General features: G+C 35.0%; 1 long non-coding RNA gene across 1 annotated transcript in view; it reads left to right on the forward strand.

The window, feature by feature from the left end:
• LOC126758889 (uncharacterized) overlaps positions 1-21805 on the forward strand; it is a 156734-nt gene that overhangs the window by 40573 nt on the left and 94356 nt on the right. The window contains exon 3 of the long non-coding RNA XR_007666909.1: positions 11426-11944. This is a non-coding gene — a long non-coding RNA (uncharacterized LOC126758889). The remainder of the gene's footprint in view (positions 1-11425; positions 11945-21805) is intronic.

Below are 21805 nucleotides of genomic sequence, written 5' to 3' on the forward strand. Positions count from 1 at the left end.
TCTTGCCAACAGGTGCCACTTCGGACTGATTCGGCAATAAAGTCCTCTCTTGACGAACAAAGGCCAAATTCTACAAGTCACTCATTATTTCCGTGCAGAGGCATGGAAGTTGACCACATCTGATGAGATGACGTAACGAGTTTTCGAGAGAGAGGTTCTGCGAAAAAGAACGGGAGAGCAGTAAAACAGAAGAAGTACGTAGAAGATGTGTTTACCCAACGCCAATGTCTAAATTCTTTTGCAAAATTTCGTTTCGACAATTTCGATCTTGAGAATGCACCACCTCGTCGAATAAGTTTCTCGCGAAAATGCTGAAATATTAAATTTGTCTAACCCGACCCTTAACAAGCACATAAAACGCCTGGAATTAATTTCAAAGTATCTAAGAGATAAAATTACGGGCTTGAAGTCAAAATCGGGCCAGTATTTTTGAAATTGAAATTTTTTTCGAAGATCTGATTTTGATCCTTCTTATCATCTTTCATGTACATAAGTTTGACCGTAAAAGATTATACACCAGTGAAAGTGTAGGAAAATGCTAATGTATCATATTTTATTGTCCATATCTTTAATTTTTTCTTTAAAAAATGAAATGGTTTAGTCTAATGCCAGAAAGAAACTCATTCCACCCGTTATATTGTAATGAGTAAATGCTTCCAATAGTATGGCTAACACTGTATGCGATTGTCTTACTGGAATACATTATATAGTGTGCGTAGTATGGAACTACGTAAGTAGACAAAGGGTCATGTCCTCAATGAAAAACAATAAACTCTCTTCAAAATAAAGCTTCGATTGAGTTGGTAGAGAGTAATACTATACATACAATATATGTACATTTGTATTAATTTTACTCAAGTATATTCTACCTGACACCAATCTTACCAATCACCATTTCTCACCTGTCTTAAAAAAAGTTATACTTATACACCTCTAATAATTGACTCAAACGATAAAAACAGTCTTCTGAAACCTTTGTTAAAGCCAGTATATAACCCCTTTACATTGAGGCCCCTCAGAGTAATTTACCAATAAATGTATGTATGATGGTTACGAATTTTTTCACGAATAATACGAGGGCATTAACTTAGCATTTTTGTTTCTCTTATTCTTTCGCTGACGTGTAGAATATAAACATTTCAATACCAAAGCATTTTATGCTAATAAGGTTTTATTGAGCTTGGTATGCCTCGCTCTCCTTCTTGTTCAACTCAACAGTGGTCAAACTGCATTCTTGTGATACATTTCTATTCTGAACAGGGTATATTAAGTTTGACACGAAGTTTGGCACACCCAGAAGAAGACATCGAGGACCCTCTAAAATCATCTTAGTCATGTCCGTTTGTACATATGTATATAGCTATTTCTAGGAATGTTGTTTCCATCAAACAAGCAAAGACTTTTCCACCGAAAGCGTTTGACAGTTACGTTTTCAAATACAGTTATACGTATATGCATACATTATATTCTATAAGATATTTTCATATTTTGGACACAGCGAAAGTTTATGTTCTTATATATAGGTGTTTTTCTCTTTCTATTCGGTTTATCATAAAATTTGTTTATAAATTTTGTACTGTCACCCATGCATTGTGGAGCATTCCCAATTTTTAACGCATTTTCTTTAAATGTGCCTATGAACTGGAACCCAAATTATGGATAAGTCGAGTTGACCTGGCAGTGAGCTTAAAGCCGTCATTGTTTTTTTACTACGCTACAGTTGATCTTTGGCGGCAAAAAGGCTGGTAGTGCCGCCTGGCTGTCTGTGTAACTGGTTGCCTTTTGTATTCTCCCGCAGTTATATAATAGAACTTCACAGGCCTTCTCTATATCCAGTAGTTCCGCTTGCATGATGTACATACATCTTCACGCTAAGATAAGGAGATATCCAGTACTCGAAATATACCCCTGTCCCTACATTGTGGTCCATTTTGAACCCGTCGGTATGGAAGTATTATCCTCCCCTACTAAACCTATTCATTATTCTCGTCTGAAGAGTATTCTCATCTGGAAGTCCCTATTGAAGTCCGCCCTTGGGAGGATATAATTTGATTTATTTAGATTTCGATATATGTTTATAACTCTTATAGCAGAATTCCTATAGCAGAAAGTATTGCTATTTTACGTATGAAAATGTGCCATTGGTGCGGAAGCATATTTAGCGCATCATTCGAACATGACTTATGTATATGCTCCGGTACTAGCACACGCTGCTCTCTGAATTCCATTTCACTTCCTGATGTTATAATGTTTATTTAATGCTGGCCACCAAACAAGTGCTCCATATGTAAGGATTGGTCTAATGATCAGTTTCTGCTGAGTATTCTTTGGAATACGCTATATAAGCTTTCCTATACGTTTCACGATATTCATTTTCCATTTCAATTTGGTATCTACCTCGACACCCAAATACTTCACTGTAAGTATGTGAGAAGTTGAAATTGAGGGGTTTTGGTTTTTTTCGTTACTGCCTATCAGTCTCGTCTTACTAAGGTTAACACCTAGTCCATTTTTCTTGGCCCATAGGTGTTACCTCTGCAAGGTATCTTACTTATGGTGAATTCTTTGCAAGTTTCTATTGGCGAAAAGAAATACTGCCATTAGTCTGCCTTTGCTTTCTTGACGATTTTTGTATACCTACATGATCTCTTTGTAAGGCTGCCAAATTAGATATTATAACTTTCACTGAACGCTTTCCTTGTTTGTGTTCTTAATTTGTTAAGGTCTAGTTCCACCATGGAGTTAGTTTTAGTTATAAGGTCTATCGTTGCCCAAAAAACGAAAAAAATTAAACGATACTCATACCACAGTGAGCTAAAGTGTTTTTTTCCTTCTTATTTAACCTTATGCCTCTTACTTAAGATTGGTCTCTAAGTTTTTTGCTGCACTATTATTATTATAAATATAAAATCATTCTTTCTTGAGAATATGTATCGTTAACACTACATATTTATAAACAGGGTATATTAAGTTTGTCACGAAGTTTGTAACACCCAGAAGGAATCGTCGGAGACCCTATAAAGTATATATATAAATGATCAGTATGTCGAGCTGAGTCGATTTAGCCATGTCCGTCTGTCTGTCTCTCTGTATATATACGAACTAGTCCCTCAGTTTTTAAGATATCGTTTTGAAATTTTGCAAACGTAATTTTCTCTTCTCTCTTTATATGAACTGGCGATATCGGACCACTATAACATATAGCTGCCAATTGAACTAGTGCATTGATTCCAAAGGTCACATGAGATCGGTTAACTTAGCATATAGCTGCTGAACATATTCCAAATTATTTGACAAAATATTTGATGTATGTTATTTTTTAAGGCAACAATGTAATCTCTAAAAAACTTGATTAGAACGGATTACTATAGCAAACACATAGTTACTAACAGAAATGCACATCACCGAAGACGTTTTTTTTGTTTTTTTTTTTGCAAATCATCATTGATATATGATATTCCAAATTATATTTGGACCAGTTCGGAAGCAAAGCACATCACTTGCAAACAAATCATCATTGATATATGATTTATATATTATATGAATATATATATATAATATATTTAGTTGCCTTGATCATGCGTATGAGAGTCGTCTCAAGCAAGCCTAGATCATTCCTTATATGCTTAATTAACTGTGATTTACACAAGTACTTTCAATGCAATGCATACGGACTTCTCATATCCGCACTTGATTGCGCTCGAAACTTTCGTTCTCAATTTAAGCACTTTACACACATACATATACATACAAGTATATACACAAGCATTCGCAAACGCTTATGCGCTGGGAGCATAAGAAACATTGCCCTCCATACGAAATTCTAATTAAGCCGAGAATAAAATGCAAATTAGTTGGGCGATTTTTAATTCTGCGACGATAAACAGTTCATTAGTCGAAATAGAACATTTGCATTTAGAGCACTGGAATGAACGGCATGAAAAGTAAAACAACAACTACGACACAACAAAAAGTAAATAACAACATTGAATTCGAAAAGCGAAAAATACATATTTTATGCTTATGTTCTCACACATACTTGTATACTACATGTATGGACATGTGTGTGTGCAGGCTTAAAACAATTTCGAAACAAAAAGTTGGTAATTGTCAAAAAGCATTGAAAAATAAATAAATAAACGACAGCTGCGGTTGGGCTACAAAAGAATTGAAATAATTTACATGAGCAGACGCATAAAAAACATAAAGTACAAATTTGTTTTATAAAAAGTTTGTGCATCTTTTGTGTAATGTTAGGGTGATCGGATTTGTGGCTTCAAAAAAGAAAAAATAAAAAATAATTTTTAAAAGTTCTTCGGAGGTTAATGCACTTACATTTGAGAGCTCGATATTGTTTCATGTATGGCTTTTGATGCCAAAAACCAAAGGTACGAATAAAAACGATGATTTTGATCCGTTAATTTGTACGTATTTTATCTTTTATATATCGGAATTTGGCAACCCTAGTGAGACAATCTTGTAACTCAAAAATGTATCGCAAAGATTGATATTTTTCATGGCACGTCTACTCAGAACGTTTTGACGTACGAGCGCTTTTGTGTTGTTTGCAGTAACTTAAAATATTCAACTCGTCCAAAAAATCGCTCTTTTATTTACTCGATTATTTTTTACATCTTCGAACATTGGTTTAATAGTGCATCGATAATCTAATTTTAATTTTTGGCGATGAAGCTCCATCAAGGACCAATGTTTATCGATGGTATGGCGAATTCGATTAAGGTCTTGGTCATTCAAAGACGAATTTCGTTCGCCAGCCAAAATCGAGTATTGTAGCAAAAACTTTTGACCCTGCAACTTTTCGATACCATTTTAATACTCATGCAACATGTTGCTACAGAGTATAATAGTTTTGTTCACCTAATAGTTTATTGTATCACGTAAAAATAGTCGATTTCGACTAAATTGGATAGTCGAAAAGTCTTTTCGTATTTCTAATCGAATTTCATCTTATTTTTTTTTTTGTATTTATAATATATGAACCAAATATGTACCATTTTGGTCCACAACTTTTTGTCATTCTATCGCTAAAGACAATATTCCATCAGTGCAAAACTTTTCTGGTTTCTCGGCGAAAAACTGCGACAAGTAATTTTCACAGGCTTCTCTTGAAGCCAACTTTACTCCATTAAGAGAGTTCTGCATTGACCGAAACAAATGGTAGTCCGATGGTGCAAGGTCAGTGCTATATGGTGGATGCATCAAAACTTCCCAGCCAAGCTTTTTTTACGAGTCATCAAAGATATGTGTGGTCTAGCGTTGTCCTGGTGGAAGACGAAGCCTATTCTGTTGGTCAGTTCTGGCCGTTTTTTTCGATTTCTTGCTTTAATCTTATCAATTGTTGACTGTAAAATGTAGAATCAATCGTTCGATCAGGCTGGAGCAGCTCATAGCGGATGATTCCTTTCCAATCCCACCAAACACTCGACATAACCTTTCGAGGCGTCAATCCTGGCTTTGCCAACATCTTTTGAGTTTCATCACACTTGGACCTTGATCTTTTTTGCACATTATTACCGTATTTGATAGAATTTTCGTCTCCTGTTACAATTCGGTTCAGAAATGGTTTGATTTCATTTCGATTCAGCAGAGAATCGCAGATTTAAATTCGCTCCACTTCGGTCCAAAGTGCTTCTTAAATGCTTGAGTTCCATTTAAACGCACTTGAGCCACTAGAAACACCTAACGCAGAGTGGTAATGAACCATTGCAGCTTTCTCTTTTTCTTCTTCTGATTCCACTACAGCTTCATTTGCTGCCAGTGCTTTTTCACAATTTGCTGCTCAATTGCTGAGCATATAAAATTCTTAGACTAGAAATCGCACAAGAGTACGAACATAAAGAAATTTTGCAAAAAACACCTCCCACACCCAAACAGGTCCAGACCACATCAATTATTCAGTATTGGCAATGTTAATTGAATAGTCAATGAGTACATTTGTAGTATCTGTAGCAGTTGGAGCATGCGCAGCATTGGCGTTAGGTCCGTCTGCAATTTCATTGTGGCCATAAAATAATAACTGTACATTCAGATTCACGCGATGGAGTTGATTTTGCACGTAAAGGTGAAGTGGGCACCTGACACTGCACAGATATTTACGTTTCTTTGTTATCTTTTTGGTTTTCTCCGGATTTACCAAAATTCATAATTGTGTGATGATAAATGTACAAAAATAAAATTTGTATTTGATGGAAAATAACGGTAAAATACTAATTTGCCTTTTGTTTTTTGGTATCTTTTGTTAACGTGATCGGGTTCTCATTAAATCGTTTTCACTTTACCATAAAAATTAGTTCACATACTTATTTTTTATTGTTTAATATCCAGGAGAAGGCAAAATCTGGCATACGCAGATAAGCAAAACAATTGATATATTTAGTCTTTGAAGAAAATATTATAGCGCTACATAAATAAACAGGCAGGTAATGGAGCTTTACGAAATCGACTACTTGTAAAATTTGGAAGATAGTTTTTGCCGTTCAATTCCTTCCTTTAATTAAGGGGCTACATGGGTTTCCTCGGATAAAAAGCAGTCTTTTTTCAGCAATTTTCCTTTGATATAAAAAATGAAATATTTTATTAGAATTTTTTATTGTTACAAGCATACACTATGTATTAACAAAGAAATTCTAAAATTAAAAAAAAGGATGTTAAACTGTGCCATTGCACGTCATTTCCGGTGACCTTCCGAAAAAAAGGTCATCTAAAGTGAAAAAGTACGTGTTTCAGTTAGAAAACCTTAACATAAAACTTGGACAAAGGAAAAAAACTGAAAATTGGATTTTTGGCAGAAAATTTTACAAAATATGAAAATTTTAGTGAAAATTTCGCTACATTTTTTCTTTAAATAGTTGTAATCGAAAAAAATTCCTTCGTACAAGTCTTTAAGTATTGTATCTGAAAGATTTGTGTAAAATTTCATGAAGATCGGTTAGGTGGTTCTCGAGAAATCTTGCCAACCCATTTCAAAAACCTAGTTTCGAGAAAAACGCGTTTAAAGACGGCGAACTTAGACGCTAGCCTAGAGCGCACGAGTTCTTAAGGCTGTATCTCCAAAACTGTTATTCTGATAAATTTGAAAATTTAGAACAGTATTCTACAGGTATTTTAAAAGACAGATTTTTTTGAAACCTGCAATTCCATGTAACCCCTTAAACATTACACTTCAGACCCAGGAAAGGAAAAAGTTCTAGTTTGAAGTTGAGGCTGACTTTATTTGATTTGGTTTATGGCACCAAGCACTTTTTCTCGTATTCTTCATAAATACGGAACGCGGGTTAAAAAAAGTACTAAACTCATTTCCTATAAAGTAAAATAAAATAATTCAAGGTATCTGACAGATATAAAAAGGTTTCATAACTTATGCTGCTTATAAGATAAATAAAGACGAATACCACCTCTTCAAATTACCATGAAAAAAACTGACAAAAAATGTACTTAAAATTATATATTTCCAATGAATTCACGGCTAGAGAATCTTTGAAAATGTTGCAAAAGCTTTTTCTGGAGCCTACTTTATCATAAAAACAAGTCTTTGAGTGGCACAAAACATTTAGTAAAGGTCGTGAAGTCATCGGTAACTCACCTCATCCAAGCCGTTCACTCACCTCTGTTAATGACGATAATAAGGAGAAAGTGAAAGAAACAGTGCTTGGAAATCGTCGTATCGTCAGTAGGGAGATAACAGAGGATCTCACTATATCTTAACGATGGACTCAACACGTTTTAGTTAATGTTTTGGGTATGAAACATGTCAACTAGATTCGTAGTAAAAGATCTGAATATCATTCAAAAACGTGGTCCAGTAGAAGCCACAAAAGAAATGCTTGGCAACGTAACTGAGGCGACGAAAAACTAAAATTCGCTAAAAACACTGCAGACTATCTCAGCCAAGGGTTATAAAATGTGTATGGAATATTGAGTGAACCATTGGAATATTAATATCGGCTCAAGAGCCTATTTTAAAGGCAATAAAAAAGATTGGTATTAAAATAATTGAAAATGTTTTTTGCTATTTGGTAAGGGTCAGACAGATCAGATGATGCAATATAAAGGTCCAAGCTCTGAAGTAATTAGAAGAGAGATTATTGCATTCGAAGCGAACGAAAAAGCTGATAATTATGAGAAGTTAAAATTGGCAGCAAACAATATCTAAATTAAAATAAGTATTTAAGCACTTTAAAAAACGATTGTAACCTGATATTGAACTGCATCAGTTTCTCTGAAGACTTAAAATTTTTATTAACATACTAGCGGGCCCGGTGCCTGCTTTGCACGGCAAAACAAAATAAGAAAAGAAACACACTTGTTTTTAATTAAGCTGGTTTTGTTCCCTATTATTCAACTTTTAATTCTAGTTTCTTACAATCTTAGACTATGTATCACTCAAACTAACTTAGAACTCTTTCGAAGACAACATTTTTAGTTTTGCCATGAGTTGTTTTGTAGATAAAGAGAACTGAAGGCTTGCCAACATGTGAGCACGAAACATATAACTGGCCGTGTGAAAAGCAAGCTTTATTTATTGTAATCGCAAATTTAGTCTTTTGAATTCAAAAGGTAAATCTGTTGGAATCATTGGAATTCGTGGAATCAATACATCTTCACCTTTAAACTTTCCCCTTAAAATTGTTGCTTCGATCAAATTGTTCATGACCTTTTTAACCGCTAATCTTGTCCCATTGCATAATCGTGGTTGATTTACTATATATTTCGAAGCATAATAATGGGAGCACCCATTTTCAATGGTAAACGATGAGGTGAAAATCCGGGTAAATCCAATGAATCCAAAAATTCTTTCGAATAATTAACAGCGTCGTCTTGATTCGTAACCGTGTAAACTGATTGATATGTTACAACCTCGCCAGGAACATGGGTTAAAATGTCTGCATTCATTTGACCAACGTCTTTATTTTTAGCGGCCAGTATAGCTCTTTCAGCTAACCAATTATGATTGCGATAATTTTCTGCAATATTTGGAAAAACACTTGACACCAGTTCTTCTTTTGTCGGTGCAATATTACAAAAGTTATCTGGTAAAGTGATTAAGCCAGTTTCACGATCAACAGCAAGTTGACCATTGCCTATTGCCAACAGTTGCCTTGAAAATGTGTCGGCCGATGGATCGTTTTGAATTTGTACTCGCGCATTTGTAGTCAAATTGAGTATTTGTACATGTCTCCATAAATAAGATGTCTTTAAACATGCTTTTAATTCATCTGCTGGTGTTGAACGGGGAATCACAGGCAATGCCTGACGAAAATCACCAGCCTACAGAATCGAAGCGCCACCAAATATCTGTTGATCATTACTACGCAAGTCTTGCAATGTCCTGTCTAACGCTTCCACTGATTTCTTATGGGCCATTGTATATTCATCCCACACTATTAATTTGCATTGTTGCAAGACTTTGCCCATTCCCGAATTTTTGGAAACATTACAGGTGGGATTTTCATTTACATTCATATTCAGTGGTAATTTAAGTGCAGAATGGGCTGTCCGACCGCGATCTAATAACGTCGCTGCTATTCCAGACGATGCAAGTACCAAGGCTATATTACTCTGCGATCTTATCACATCAGAAATGTTTTGCCAGTTCCTCCTGGAGCGTCGAAAAAAAACATTCCTCCAGTTTTGTTTCGTACTGATTTCATTATGGTATCATATGCGTATCTCTGTTCTGGATTCAATTTATGCAAATTCAAGTTTATAAATATGGTCAACTCAATGAAATCATATTGTTTTTCACGATTTATTTCTTGATTGAATGCATCATGCATTGGTCGATTTGGAGCTGGCAAACCCAGTTGTATCAATGCTTTATTTGCAATTACCAAACAAATATCTTCAATGATAATCAATGCCTCATTAAACATTTCAAGTGTAATCATTAAATCGTTATTTCTTGCAATTCGGCGCATTCGATGCAAAATGTCTTCGGTCATAAGATCCTTAAATTTTCCCATAATTGCAATTATATCAAATGGAAAACATGTTGCAATAATAATAGCAAATAATGTTCGTATTTGATGAGGAGAACCTGTTGCTGATGCATCCCTAAGTGTCGCATCCCAGTGATTATCATCTTCCAGTAAATGCAATTCCTGACATGATTGACGAAAAGTGTGACACTGTAGGCCGTTAACTCTTTTCAAACTCAAAAAAGATGTAGGCCCACGAACATGAATCAATAATAGACGCAAATAAAAACATTCAGCATGACTGGGATGCACTGTGTTGAGACGTCCAATGGCATCACTTTCAAAAATGCCAGCATAACCTTGAACTGGTCTTCCTTGCTTACGTCTATTCCATTTCTTTCCAGATGCATTCCAAGTGTAATATGTTGGTACTTGTGAATAAAGCAATGTTTTTGCAAATTGATCATTTTGACACAATTCGAAAAACGATAATAATGTAGTTGATGGTGGTCGCTCTGCAATTTGCTGTGCAGTACGAGTATCAACTGTGAAATATACACGTTGTCCATTTTCCAAATGTACTGACAAATGAATAACTGCCGGATTTCGATCATGAATTGGGAACGATAATATTCTCCAAACTGCCTCATTGCTACTGATATACCTTCCCATTTGATATTGTGTTATTTCATCATTTCGGTTCTCTGCAACACCAAACACAGCCATGTCGCTGCCTTTATTTACATACTTGGAGATATATTTAATCGATTTAACAGAATTGCAATATTCTACATTGATATGAGCATTGAATGCTTTTGATAGTACAATAGGGGACAACCCACCTATTATCACTGTAATATCTTGATTATTGACTCGTAGATTGATTGATTTGCCATTATCATCTGTTGAGCGTCGGCGATACAATGGGTAACCATCATTTCCATTAATTGTCTCGGAAATCAAATCTCTGGGATAACTCGTGCATTTCCCATCTTTCATACATGGCGAATTAATATTTAGAACACCACATGGTCCATGAATCATACTTTTTGTAACAACATCAAATAAACCTGGATAGATTTCCTGATCAGGAATTTCAGAGAAATGATAACAAATTGCTATTTGCATCACTCCGTGCAATGCTCTCCAATTCACAAACGACCAAAATGTATTCAATACTAATGAATGCTGTATGCGGTACCAAAAATGCCTGCGGCAAAAACACACTCACTTCACATACGCGCCGCACACACATGCGTTATCGGATTTCAACCAAACTTCATATAAATCATATATGGGCCACTGCCTACGTAGTGTATAAGTTTGGTTGAAATCGCACGACGCGTTTATGATTAGTTCGGCGACGTACATATACGGACTTATTTTTATATATATAGATAACATTATTTATACAGAAAGTATTACTTTTCAAAAAGAACTGAAAACTTATGAAAAACTAACAATTTCATTTTCTTTTCAATTTTCAGCGCATTCATCGTTGCCACCAATCTATTATATGGCAGTCCAATTAAGATATGTATTGCCTACTTTTAAGCGCGAGTTAATGCAAAAACATTGCTAAAATGACGTCAAATCATTATATTTTGCACGACAATCGGTGCACAGTACTTTTTATCGTAATAAATTCAAGTTCGGTTTTCTCATTAGTGTTTTCGCTGGCAGCCGGTCGTGTTGTGTATATTAAATGTGTGTGTAAAGTGTTTGAAAAATAAGTGCAGTGAAGTTGTGAGGTGAAATATATAAAATAAGTTTAATAAAGTGTTATTTATAGTGAAAAAATATAGAAAAAAAAGTTTATAGTGGTGAAAAATATAGAAAAAAAATTTATAGTGGTGAAAAATGTAAAAAAAAATGTGTTTTGTGCATTCGAAAAGTGAAGTGTTTGTGAAAGTGCAATGAAAATGGAAGGAGTAAAAGAAGCTGTGAAGCGGAAAACCAGTCAACATCAAGCAGACGATACGATCTTTGTAAATGGAGCAGGTAAGGTGAGTACGCACTTTTTAATATTTACATATAATTTTGAAAGTATTTAAATTTTTTTATTATTATTGAATTGTATATTTTTATTGTGTAGTTTTATTTTATTTTATACTCGAATATGTAAACAAAAAGCTAATATTTGTTATGTGATTCTTCATTGCATAAGTTTCCATATTTATATCTGTATTTTCTTTGATTATGTGAATTCATAACATTTAAATATTATTCTATCAGATACATAATTCAGAAAAAACTTCATTGAAAAAGGCTGACCTGACCCTAATTAAAGATATGTGTACCCAATATACACTATTTATAAATTTTGTTAGGTTATTATTTGAAATGTATACATATGTTGCCTTTATTCGGTATTTTATTCTTAACATAGCTGCAGGCATATACATTGGCCAAACGTTTTTCTTTTGGTATTTCGAAAAGTGTTTAGAATTTCGATGCTGAATCTTAAAATTTGCCAATTCATCAGTTTCATCTTCATTACTTTGCTCATTAATTGACTGTGTTTACATATAGTAAAGTTGGTGATCTCCTCTTCGCTTTCCACTTCACTGAGAACTTTGAATTATGCTTATTCCGAGCTCTGTAACACTCAGAAGGAAGCCTCAGATACCCCATAAAGTTTATATGTATATGAATGATCAGCGGGCCAAGATTACTTTATTTAGCCATGCCCGTCTGTATGTACACCTATCATGTAAGTTCATGAAATAGTCCCTCCCTGAAATTTTGCTCACGACCTTTTTTCCCAAAAAAGCTGCCTATTTATCGGTACTGCCGATATTGGATATTACTCTCATACAATCTGACCGATCAGTCTCAAGTTCTTTTATGTCAATCTTTACGAAATTTGGTATGAATAATTGTTCAAGGCAGCGATACAAGCCTTAAAACTAGAGCTTCGTTTTTGACATATTTTAAACAGGTTCATGAATTTTTATATAAGTATGTATACGAGGTCTGTCGCAAAAGAAAAACAACAAAAAATTTATATTTTTCAAAAGTTATATTTTTTTATTCAAAGTAGTTTCCTTGTGCTTCGATACAGCGTTTAGCCCGGTCAATTAGCATTTCAAATGAGTGTTTAAGGTCATTTTTCGGAATGCTCTTGAGAATATCGGTCGTCGCCTTTTGGATAGCTGAAATGTCATGAAACCAGTGTCCTTTCATGGGCAAATGAAGTTTTCCAAATAGGTAAAAATCACAGGGTGCCAGATCAGGTGAGTAGGGTGAGTGATTAATGCTTAATATGGAGTTTTTTGTCAAAAAATCAGTGACAAGTGTCGACTGATGACACGGCGCATTATCGTGCAACAGGCGCCAGGACCCTGCCTCACGGTATTGTGGTCAACAAGAGATCAGGCTTTTTATTTCATATACCCACCAATAGGTGGCGCCAACAGAAACAGTTATGTTTAAAAAGTTCTGTTTCTTTTGCGACAGACCTTGTATTTGTGGTTTTTCTAAATTAAATCAAACTTCAGTTTCTTAAAAATATATCTTCTTCTTTAGAAATATAATTTTTCCTGAATAGTATTGATTAAGGTTAAATGCTTTTCCGTGAGCATTTTTACACACAAGTTCATACTTTATGACTTTAGTGAAAGCAAACACTCGGTCATTCTTCAGAAAACAAGTATAATCTTCCGGGCACAACTATTATTATTCTAACCTAACCCATTTACGCTTCACATATTTGAGCCCAAGGAGATCTCAAACTATATTTCAATGCTACCCAAGAAGTCTATTTAATTACACTAAACTTATCCAGCATCAAGTGTCCCACCGTAGCGTAAGCCAGGGATTTAGTTGACACATGTTGTCATTAGGGTGAGTCAAAAAAAAAAAATATTTCTTTTGGATTAGTAATCTGAAAAATAGGTTCTTAGACACCTACAAAAAGTCTATACAAGTGTGAACTCTTCAAGAGCTACAAGGGTTTCCTAAAAAAATCTTTATTCTAAAGATTCATTATGCAAAAAGATAATTTACAAAGGAAAATATTTAAAAATCCGCTTTTACGACAACCTTTCCTGAAGTATTTCGGCAAAAAAGTGCCTACGCGTTGACAGTAGAAATTCTTCAAGATCTTCCCAGGTAAACAAGAAAAATTTTAATTAAGACCATAAACTAGGTATTGGACGAAGGAAACACGAAAAAAGGAAAATAAATAAAAAAATAAGATGTGGTGAATATTTTCGACGTTTTGATTTAAAATAGTTGTAATTGAACAAAAAATAAACTCCGTCGGCATTAAGTGCTGATACTTGCACTGACTTTCTAAGAAGTGACTGAGTTCCTATTTTGCAGAGTACGAAGCGAAAATGCGCCGGTTTTCTACCCACCCTAATATGAATAATTGAGACCACAAATTTATCCAAAAACATATAGCCATATCTATGTATATTCTTCCAGGAAAATACCATTATTAGATCACAAACCACATACATATATTTCAATGATACCTAAGAAGACCATCGCAGCATAGAGCTCACATATATTTTGCTTTCAGCAAGCAGTGGAGCCAGGGATTTAGTTGATTTTACCCATTTATCTACGTACAAATATATAGTCATAACCACCTGCATCCGTTTCATAACCGCCGAAACTTTCTCTCTTTCATAATTTTACGTTTAATAGGGGTAATGAAAATTCGTAATAGTCGCATATCTCGCTCTCAGCAGCTTAATTGCCAACTTTTATAAACACATTAATTTAATTGATTACCAAAAAGCTATTTGTCTCCCAACAACAAACAATTAGCTGAGGCGAAAAGCGTCATGGATTCGCTTCGGCGCAAGCGCCACTACAACTAGAGGACTACAAACACTCACACACACACACGCAAAGTTAGGTGCAAAAACTATAAAATTAATTACTGTTGTGTTTTAGTAAATTTCCGCTAGAGTGCCACGCTGATGGAGCACTAATAAAAAAACGAGCTCGAAAACAAAATTCCCGCCACAGCCGCAGGGCAATCAAGCAGCGGTAACTTGCTCCAAAAATATGACTATCACCGTTGTAATAGAAGCATGTATGAGCGTTGGAAATTTTTATGTCGCGTATTTTCCTTCTCCCCTGTTTATTTTTGTTTATTTGCGGGAATGTTTTCCAAACAATTCCTATAAATCACGCGCTTTCAAGTAATTATTACGGCAGCGCCTATATAACGGGCGTGCTGGTAAGCGACACACAGCGCACGTTGTGTGTATGTGTTTGTTGTGTTTAAGCCCGCGCTGAGTGCAATGTGCCATAACTTAAAATGGCAGCATAGCGGCTTTTTATATCGCCGTCATCGTCGGCTTTGATAGCGTAAAATCGTTGCAGCGGCACTGTGCTTTGTTGTTGTTGTTGTTGTTGTTGTTGCTGTTGTAGTGCCACACGGTGTCACCGGCTTTCAGAACAACAATCACAACAAATGCAATAACAAAGTGGGGAGTATTTTCATAGGCATTGAGATGTAAAGGTCTCCACTTGCAGTATGCCCAGTAGGAAATCCACTACACTCGTCGGAGATCAAAAATAATACTGTCATATCTTTACAATTTTTTATTATCGAATAGTTTTCTAAACTATAGCATTTCCTAGATTTTCGGTAGAGAATGTTCGTAGTTCTTAACCAACATTTTTGTTTTTTTTTCTAACGGTGTTTCAATTTTTAGCTACTTTCGGATAACACTCCGTTAGTATGGTCACCCGAAGCCTAATATAGTCGATCCCTTTTCTTGGCACATTAATACGTTCGTGGTTGTGGCACTACACTGAATCTCAAGGAAGACAACTCACGCTGAAGAAAAAAGAAATAGGCTTCGCTTTTAAATTGTTGTTGTAATACGAATTGATCATAAAATATATTTTTGGAGAATATATAAATTTCTTGAGCGGATTTAGATATGGAACCTTTCAAATTATTTTTTATCGACACTTTCTTTGGAGAAAGAACGCTCTTCCCTCGCCTTATTTTTCCTCTCTATAAGTCAACGCTTATACGAGTACAGCCGACGTCTTCTTCGTCTTTTCGCTGTTCGGCCAGTTTCTGCCTGATCTATACAATGGAGTTGTGTTCTTCCTTTTCCTATGCTTCCACCGGTGGATATCGCTTCGGATACTCACATTTCTCTGGAAAGTTTCTAAGGAATCTTCAGAAATTGTCATTGTCCATGCCTCCATACTATATACGAGGACACGAAGGAAGAGAACTTGTAGCCTTCTCTCCGTCGGGGCGTAGGCGCAAATCAGTGTTAAGTTGAAAGACTTCGCTTTGATGCAGATTGTGGCTAGATTTTTATCCACCGAAATTGGATGACTGAGTCTCTCTCCCATCACTACTCACACACCGACTTAGCACTCCTTTAAGAGTATATGGTCGCTGTGGTAAATACTACAAGGACCTATTCGTCTCCTTTCTTTTCACGTCCATCACACTTTTTTGATAGCGATGATATCAACCTTTACTCTTCCGAAGACACCAATCCGCTAAGCAGCGCCTTATTTCCCATTTCATCGATCACACAATCCATGCGCATACCCCTGAATCACAGTCCTTGGTTTGCAATGGTCATCATCAAATGTGGGGACTGTCAGCTGAGACTGTTTTCACTTCGCCACTGGGTGTGCGGGTTCAAAACCCAGCACGCAACCTTTCTAGTATGAAATTTCATACACAATTATATAGCAAACCGCTTGCTTCAACACTGATTCCCAGTCCTTGTCGCACCGCTGGAGAACAGACCCTTAATCCAAATATGCCGGGGTGGCTCCACTGAAATTTTCTTTCCTTTTCCAAAGGAAGAGATTATCGAACATTATTTTATATATTTTTAAACGAAAAGGTTTTCATGGGTCTTCTTCATTGTTATCAACAAAATCTGAGCTGAGTCTTGAAAATTTGTGATTTCAAATTTTTTTCTCAGGTCAAGATTTCTTCGATTTTGTATTTCAACCTACTTACTAGACTAAATTTACTATGAGAAATTGCATACCCTACACTATAATGAAAAGACAATGCCATCCACAACAGCTTCCATCCAATATTTCTACATTTTTTGCTGCTGGGGCTCCCAGCCAGCTGGGTATTGCATTCCACATATGTACACGTGTGCATACATGGGCTTGGTCACAGCATTGCAATTCGAATACATACGTAACCGCCGTTATTTGGGTATTTGCAATATTTTGCGCCTCGCCTGCTTGCAGTCAGGAAATAAAATTTGATTTATGTACGTTTTAGCGCTTATATTCCGCTCTTCACCCGCCGCCCATCCCGCAACCATTTAGCGTCCTCACGTAACGCTGGCTGACCGACGTTCACATTTCTGCTGATTCTGTTTTCTACAGCATGGCAATATTTTAAGGCTTTTAAAATTTTTCGCTCGAAACAAAATTGAAGGAAAAATATGGCGTAACAAATATGACCAAATATTACACGTGTTTCTGCACAAAGCAAAAAATATACCAGGAAATTCCAATTAAAATAAAAATGTTTGTCGGTATATTTTTACATGCGCTGGTTTGTGGGTTAAAAACCGTTTGCACAATTTTTATGTCACTGATTTTTGAGCTACGGCAGCTCTACTGACCGCAATTCCTGAAAACTGATTCAAACGAAATATGTTGATTATTGATTGATATTGGTGAATCATACATTTTAATGAACTTAAATGTTTGTAGCCACAAACTTTTTAGAAAATGTTATTAAAACTAGTTTTTGTGTGAAGCCACATTTGAATGGACTTTAATCGAATTTTTTGTTAGTCGATATAAATTTTTTAAAGCGAAATCTTTGGAAAATCTCTGCTGGCTCTAACCCTTATCCTCGTATTGGCAAAAAATGGATTAATATCGGGGATTTTGTTTGGTTTGCCTAACATAGGCAAAACGAAACCGCCTTTACGAAAGAATTTTTCACAACGTACCATTCTGCGATTTGTTCTGACGAAACATGTCATTACTTACCTTTGCTTCCTAGAAGTAAATTCATAATGGAATTCTGGTAATGGATGCCAAGTTTATGTTTTTGATTACCTGAATCTGCAAGAACAAAACGGCTTCAAAAATACCAAAAATATTTGATCAAAGAGAGATCAAAAAGAATATTTTGAAAATCGATTAATTAGTCTTTAACTTTCAAAGTTCATTATTCACTGTCTATTTGGAAATGAAAAGAAGTACAAACTATTCTGATGAAGTCACAGTATTCAAGGAAGATTTATCTCCTTTTAGAAATCTTGGAAAAGATTGCTGTGTTTTGCTTCGAAACATTACGTTTTGAGATAAATGTGGGCACAAGAAAAGTTTTGTTCTGTCTACCAAAATATAAATTAAGGGGGTAGGGTAAAAATTTTTCAAAACATCGAAAAAAATTTGTTTGCTGTTTTTATTACTTTAAACCCTTAATAATAACGTAGAAATCTTCCTTTGACACAGATGGTAATGGAAAGTTTTTAAAAATGAGATCCGCCGTAAGGTATCGTGCGCTCGAATCGCACAGCTGGCGATGATATTAATTTTGCAAGATCTTTAAACGCGTTTTTCTAGAAAAGGTGTTTTTTGAACTGGTACCCACGATACCAGCCAATCTCCTTGGCCGATTTGTCTAATAACAATTTACAGAAAAGACTTGGCTTTGTTTCAAGGGGGTACTCTCATGTGAACGCATACATATTACCATTTTTTAGGAAAATTTTTTTTATGCGACAACAAAATTCAATCATTTTAATTTTTTAATATATTTTTATTTGTATTTTGATTGATTATGTACAAAAAAAATTTTTTTTTCGTTTTTTACATTTTTAATATATATTGTTTTTAAATCAAAGTAGTCCCCAACAAAAAAAGTAGTTCACTGGTCATGGTGATAGCGGCTGTTCATGGTGTCTGAAATAAAAAATTTGAATGGATTATTATTCAGTAGTTCTGCGGCTATCGTCCCTACCAAATATAATCAATTTCCTTAAAAAAAAAAATGTCGAACTTCAAAAAAAAGTCACGAAAATCTTGTTTTTTTTCGTTAAAAATCATTAAAAAAAATATGAAAATATTTTCGAAAATAAACAACTTTGGTAGGAAAGATTACTAGAAATGAGTAGAAGAACATATTTAAATTTTAAAGCAATCGGTTGAATACTTTTTTTTTAGGACCATGACAGTTTCAGAAAATGATGATTCGAGAAAAATGCGTTTAAAGTTTCAAGAGCTGCAGACTTGTCATGGCGCCTGGTAGACAGTCGCTTACGACACGTCGGCGACTATGAGCTGTAACTTATCAAATAATATGATTTTCGGTCTGGATTTTTCACAGCATGTTTTCAATAGCTTTCACTGTCAAAATATAACAAAAAAAAATCGAGTTTTCGAAGTGATTACATGAGAATAGCCCCTTCAATGAATTGTTTTAGTCAAAGATCATTAGATAGCTATTCATATGTACTTTAAAATAAAATTTATCCCGTTCCCGAAACGTTAAAGTTTCACTTTTTGCTATTTCAATCATAGATATAGGTAGGTAGGAACGTAAGAGTACACCCCCTCGGACTCAATTAGCGCTAAATGTGCCATTTTGATACACTATTGGTAAGATCTTTGAGAGACATTCGAGTTTGGTACATAATGGGTTCCAAGTGTTTTACATCGGGGTTGTGATAGAGCTGGTCATTCGTGGAGGAAGAGTATAACCGTTTCCTTACTCACTTCGAGTTCGCAGCTGCGCCAAAAATTGTGATGAAGTATTCTCATTTTAACGCCTTTAATGTTTTATAAAAACATCAATGGTCTGTAAGTTGATATCTATTTTTTATGAAACTATTTAATGAGTCTTCAGCTCTTGTCTTGTAATTTTTTGGCCATATTTATTTCGCTATCTTTGATTTGTTTGTAATTTTCCATCAGTTCTAAGTTAATAGCTAAAATTTCGATTTTAGCTCCATCTTGATTCTTCCTAGAGGCCACGGTTTCAACTCCGCTTCGAACTCGTCTAGATGAGGCACAAGACTTGGTTAACTCGCCTACTTTTTTCTTGCCGAAAATGTTCCTATAACCGGCAACCCAAGTTATGAACAAGTGGAGTTGACATGCCAATGCCTTCTGCAGTTGTTGGTCATGCTGGAGTTTAACTTTGGCGACGATAATACTGGTAATGACGCCTGGCTATCTGTGTATATGGTGGCTTTTTGTGTGCTGTCGTAGTTGCTCTGTAGAAATCCATAGGCTTTCTCATTGTCTAGTACTTCCCCTTGGGATATACCAGCTAAGTATTGTAGACGGCAGGGTAAAGAGATATCAAGATCATCGGAGTATACCCACATTCCTACTACGCAGTCCATTTTGGACCTATCGGTATAAATTGATATAGTATTCTCCTACCTACTAAACCTCTTCTATATTCACATCTAGAGGAAGTAACTATTGAAATCGACCCGTGGTAGGATTTGTATGATCTATTTAGATTTATTTCTAGCTGAATCAGAAAAACGCTATGTTTACAACTTTTCATGTTCCAATTTCCTGTCTCTTTGATTGTAATAACAGAAAATGTTGCTACTTTTCGTATGAAATATTCTATGGGCAGTTGATGCAGGAGCACATTAAACGTATCTATCGGTCATGACTTAATCCTCGGTAAGCTCTGCACAGTCTGCTCTCTGTATTACATTTAACTTCCTGAGTTGTTTATATTGTTCATTCAATGCAGGCCACCAAACCAGTGCCCCATACGTAAGGATTGATCTAATGACGGCCGTATATATAGTATACACAGAACTATATTCGATTTTAGTCTCCAGATTTTGCTGTATATTCTTTTGAATACGCTATATTAGCTTTTCCAATACGTTTCTGAATACTATTTTTTCAAAACTTTTTGGTATCTACGTCGACATCCAAATATTTTGCTTTGGGGGATAGAAGAATTGTACTACCATCAAGTGAGGGAAGTTGAAATTGATGTAGTTTGGTTTTATTCGCGACTGGCATCGGTCTCGTCTTACTAGAATTAACATATGGTATATTTTTCGTGCCTCTTAGGTATCTCACTGATTTTGGAAGGAAACAGCCCTGAAATCATTTAAAAAAAATTTTCAGTCAATAGTTTTTGAATTGAAAATTTCTTACTTCACTAAATTGCGATCTAGTTACATGTATCTAAAATTTATAACATCATTATTTAAAATAGTTTTTTTTAATTGTGCCTTAATTCTAATTAAAAATTCGAAGATTTGATGCCGCTCCTACACAGCAGGATTTCTGAATACTTCCAGTTCTGAGCATGACTCGTACAAAACGCAATATTGATTAATAAATATTTATACTCTAAAAAAGGTATATCCCACAGTTTTTGAGATATCGATCTGAAATTTTGCATACACCCATTTCTCCTTAAGAAACTCCTTAATCGAAACTACTGATTTTCAAGTTCTTGTAAGATTTTTTATCTTCGCAAAATTTGGCACAGATTATTATCTTAGGCATCGCTACAATCTTCGAGCAAATTGTTCCGATCGAACTACTATAGCAATAGCAGTCATACAAACTAAACTAATAAAAGCTTCTCATGTGTGCTGTGATCGAATCCATCAACTTTGTTAAATAAATATTTTACTTAATTTTTATGATTTTCGAATTTTTTGAACTTAGCGTCATCTATTGAGTTCTATAGCTATACTTACGACAACTGCAACCATAAGCGTTACAAATACTATTTTTTATATTAGATATAATTGTATATATGTACATATGCGAGTATATTTATATTGATTCCACAAACTTTCCACCTTCTTTCTTTCTTTTCTAAATATGTATATGCCAACTAATCAAAAAGTATGTGCACTTATTCGTATTCACTCACTTTCTCAGAA

The sequence above is a fragment of the Bactrocera neohumeralis genome, chromosome 5 (genome assembly GCF_024586455.1).
Source record: "Bactrocera neohumeralis isolate Rockhampton chromosome 5, APGP_CSIRO_Bneo_wtdbg2-racon-allhic-juicebox.fasta_v2, whole genome shotgun sequence".
Classification (NCBI taxonomy): domain Eukaryota; kingdom Metazoa; phylum Arthropoda; class Insecta; order Diptera; family Tephritidae; genus Bactrocera; species Bactrocera neohumeralis.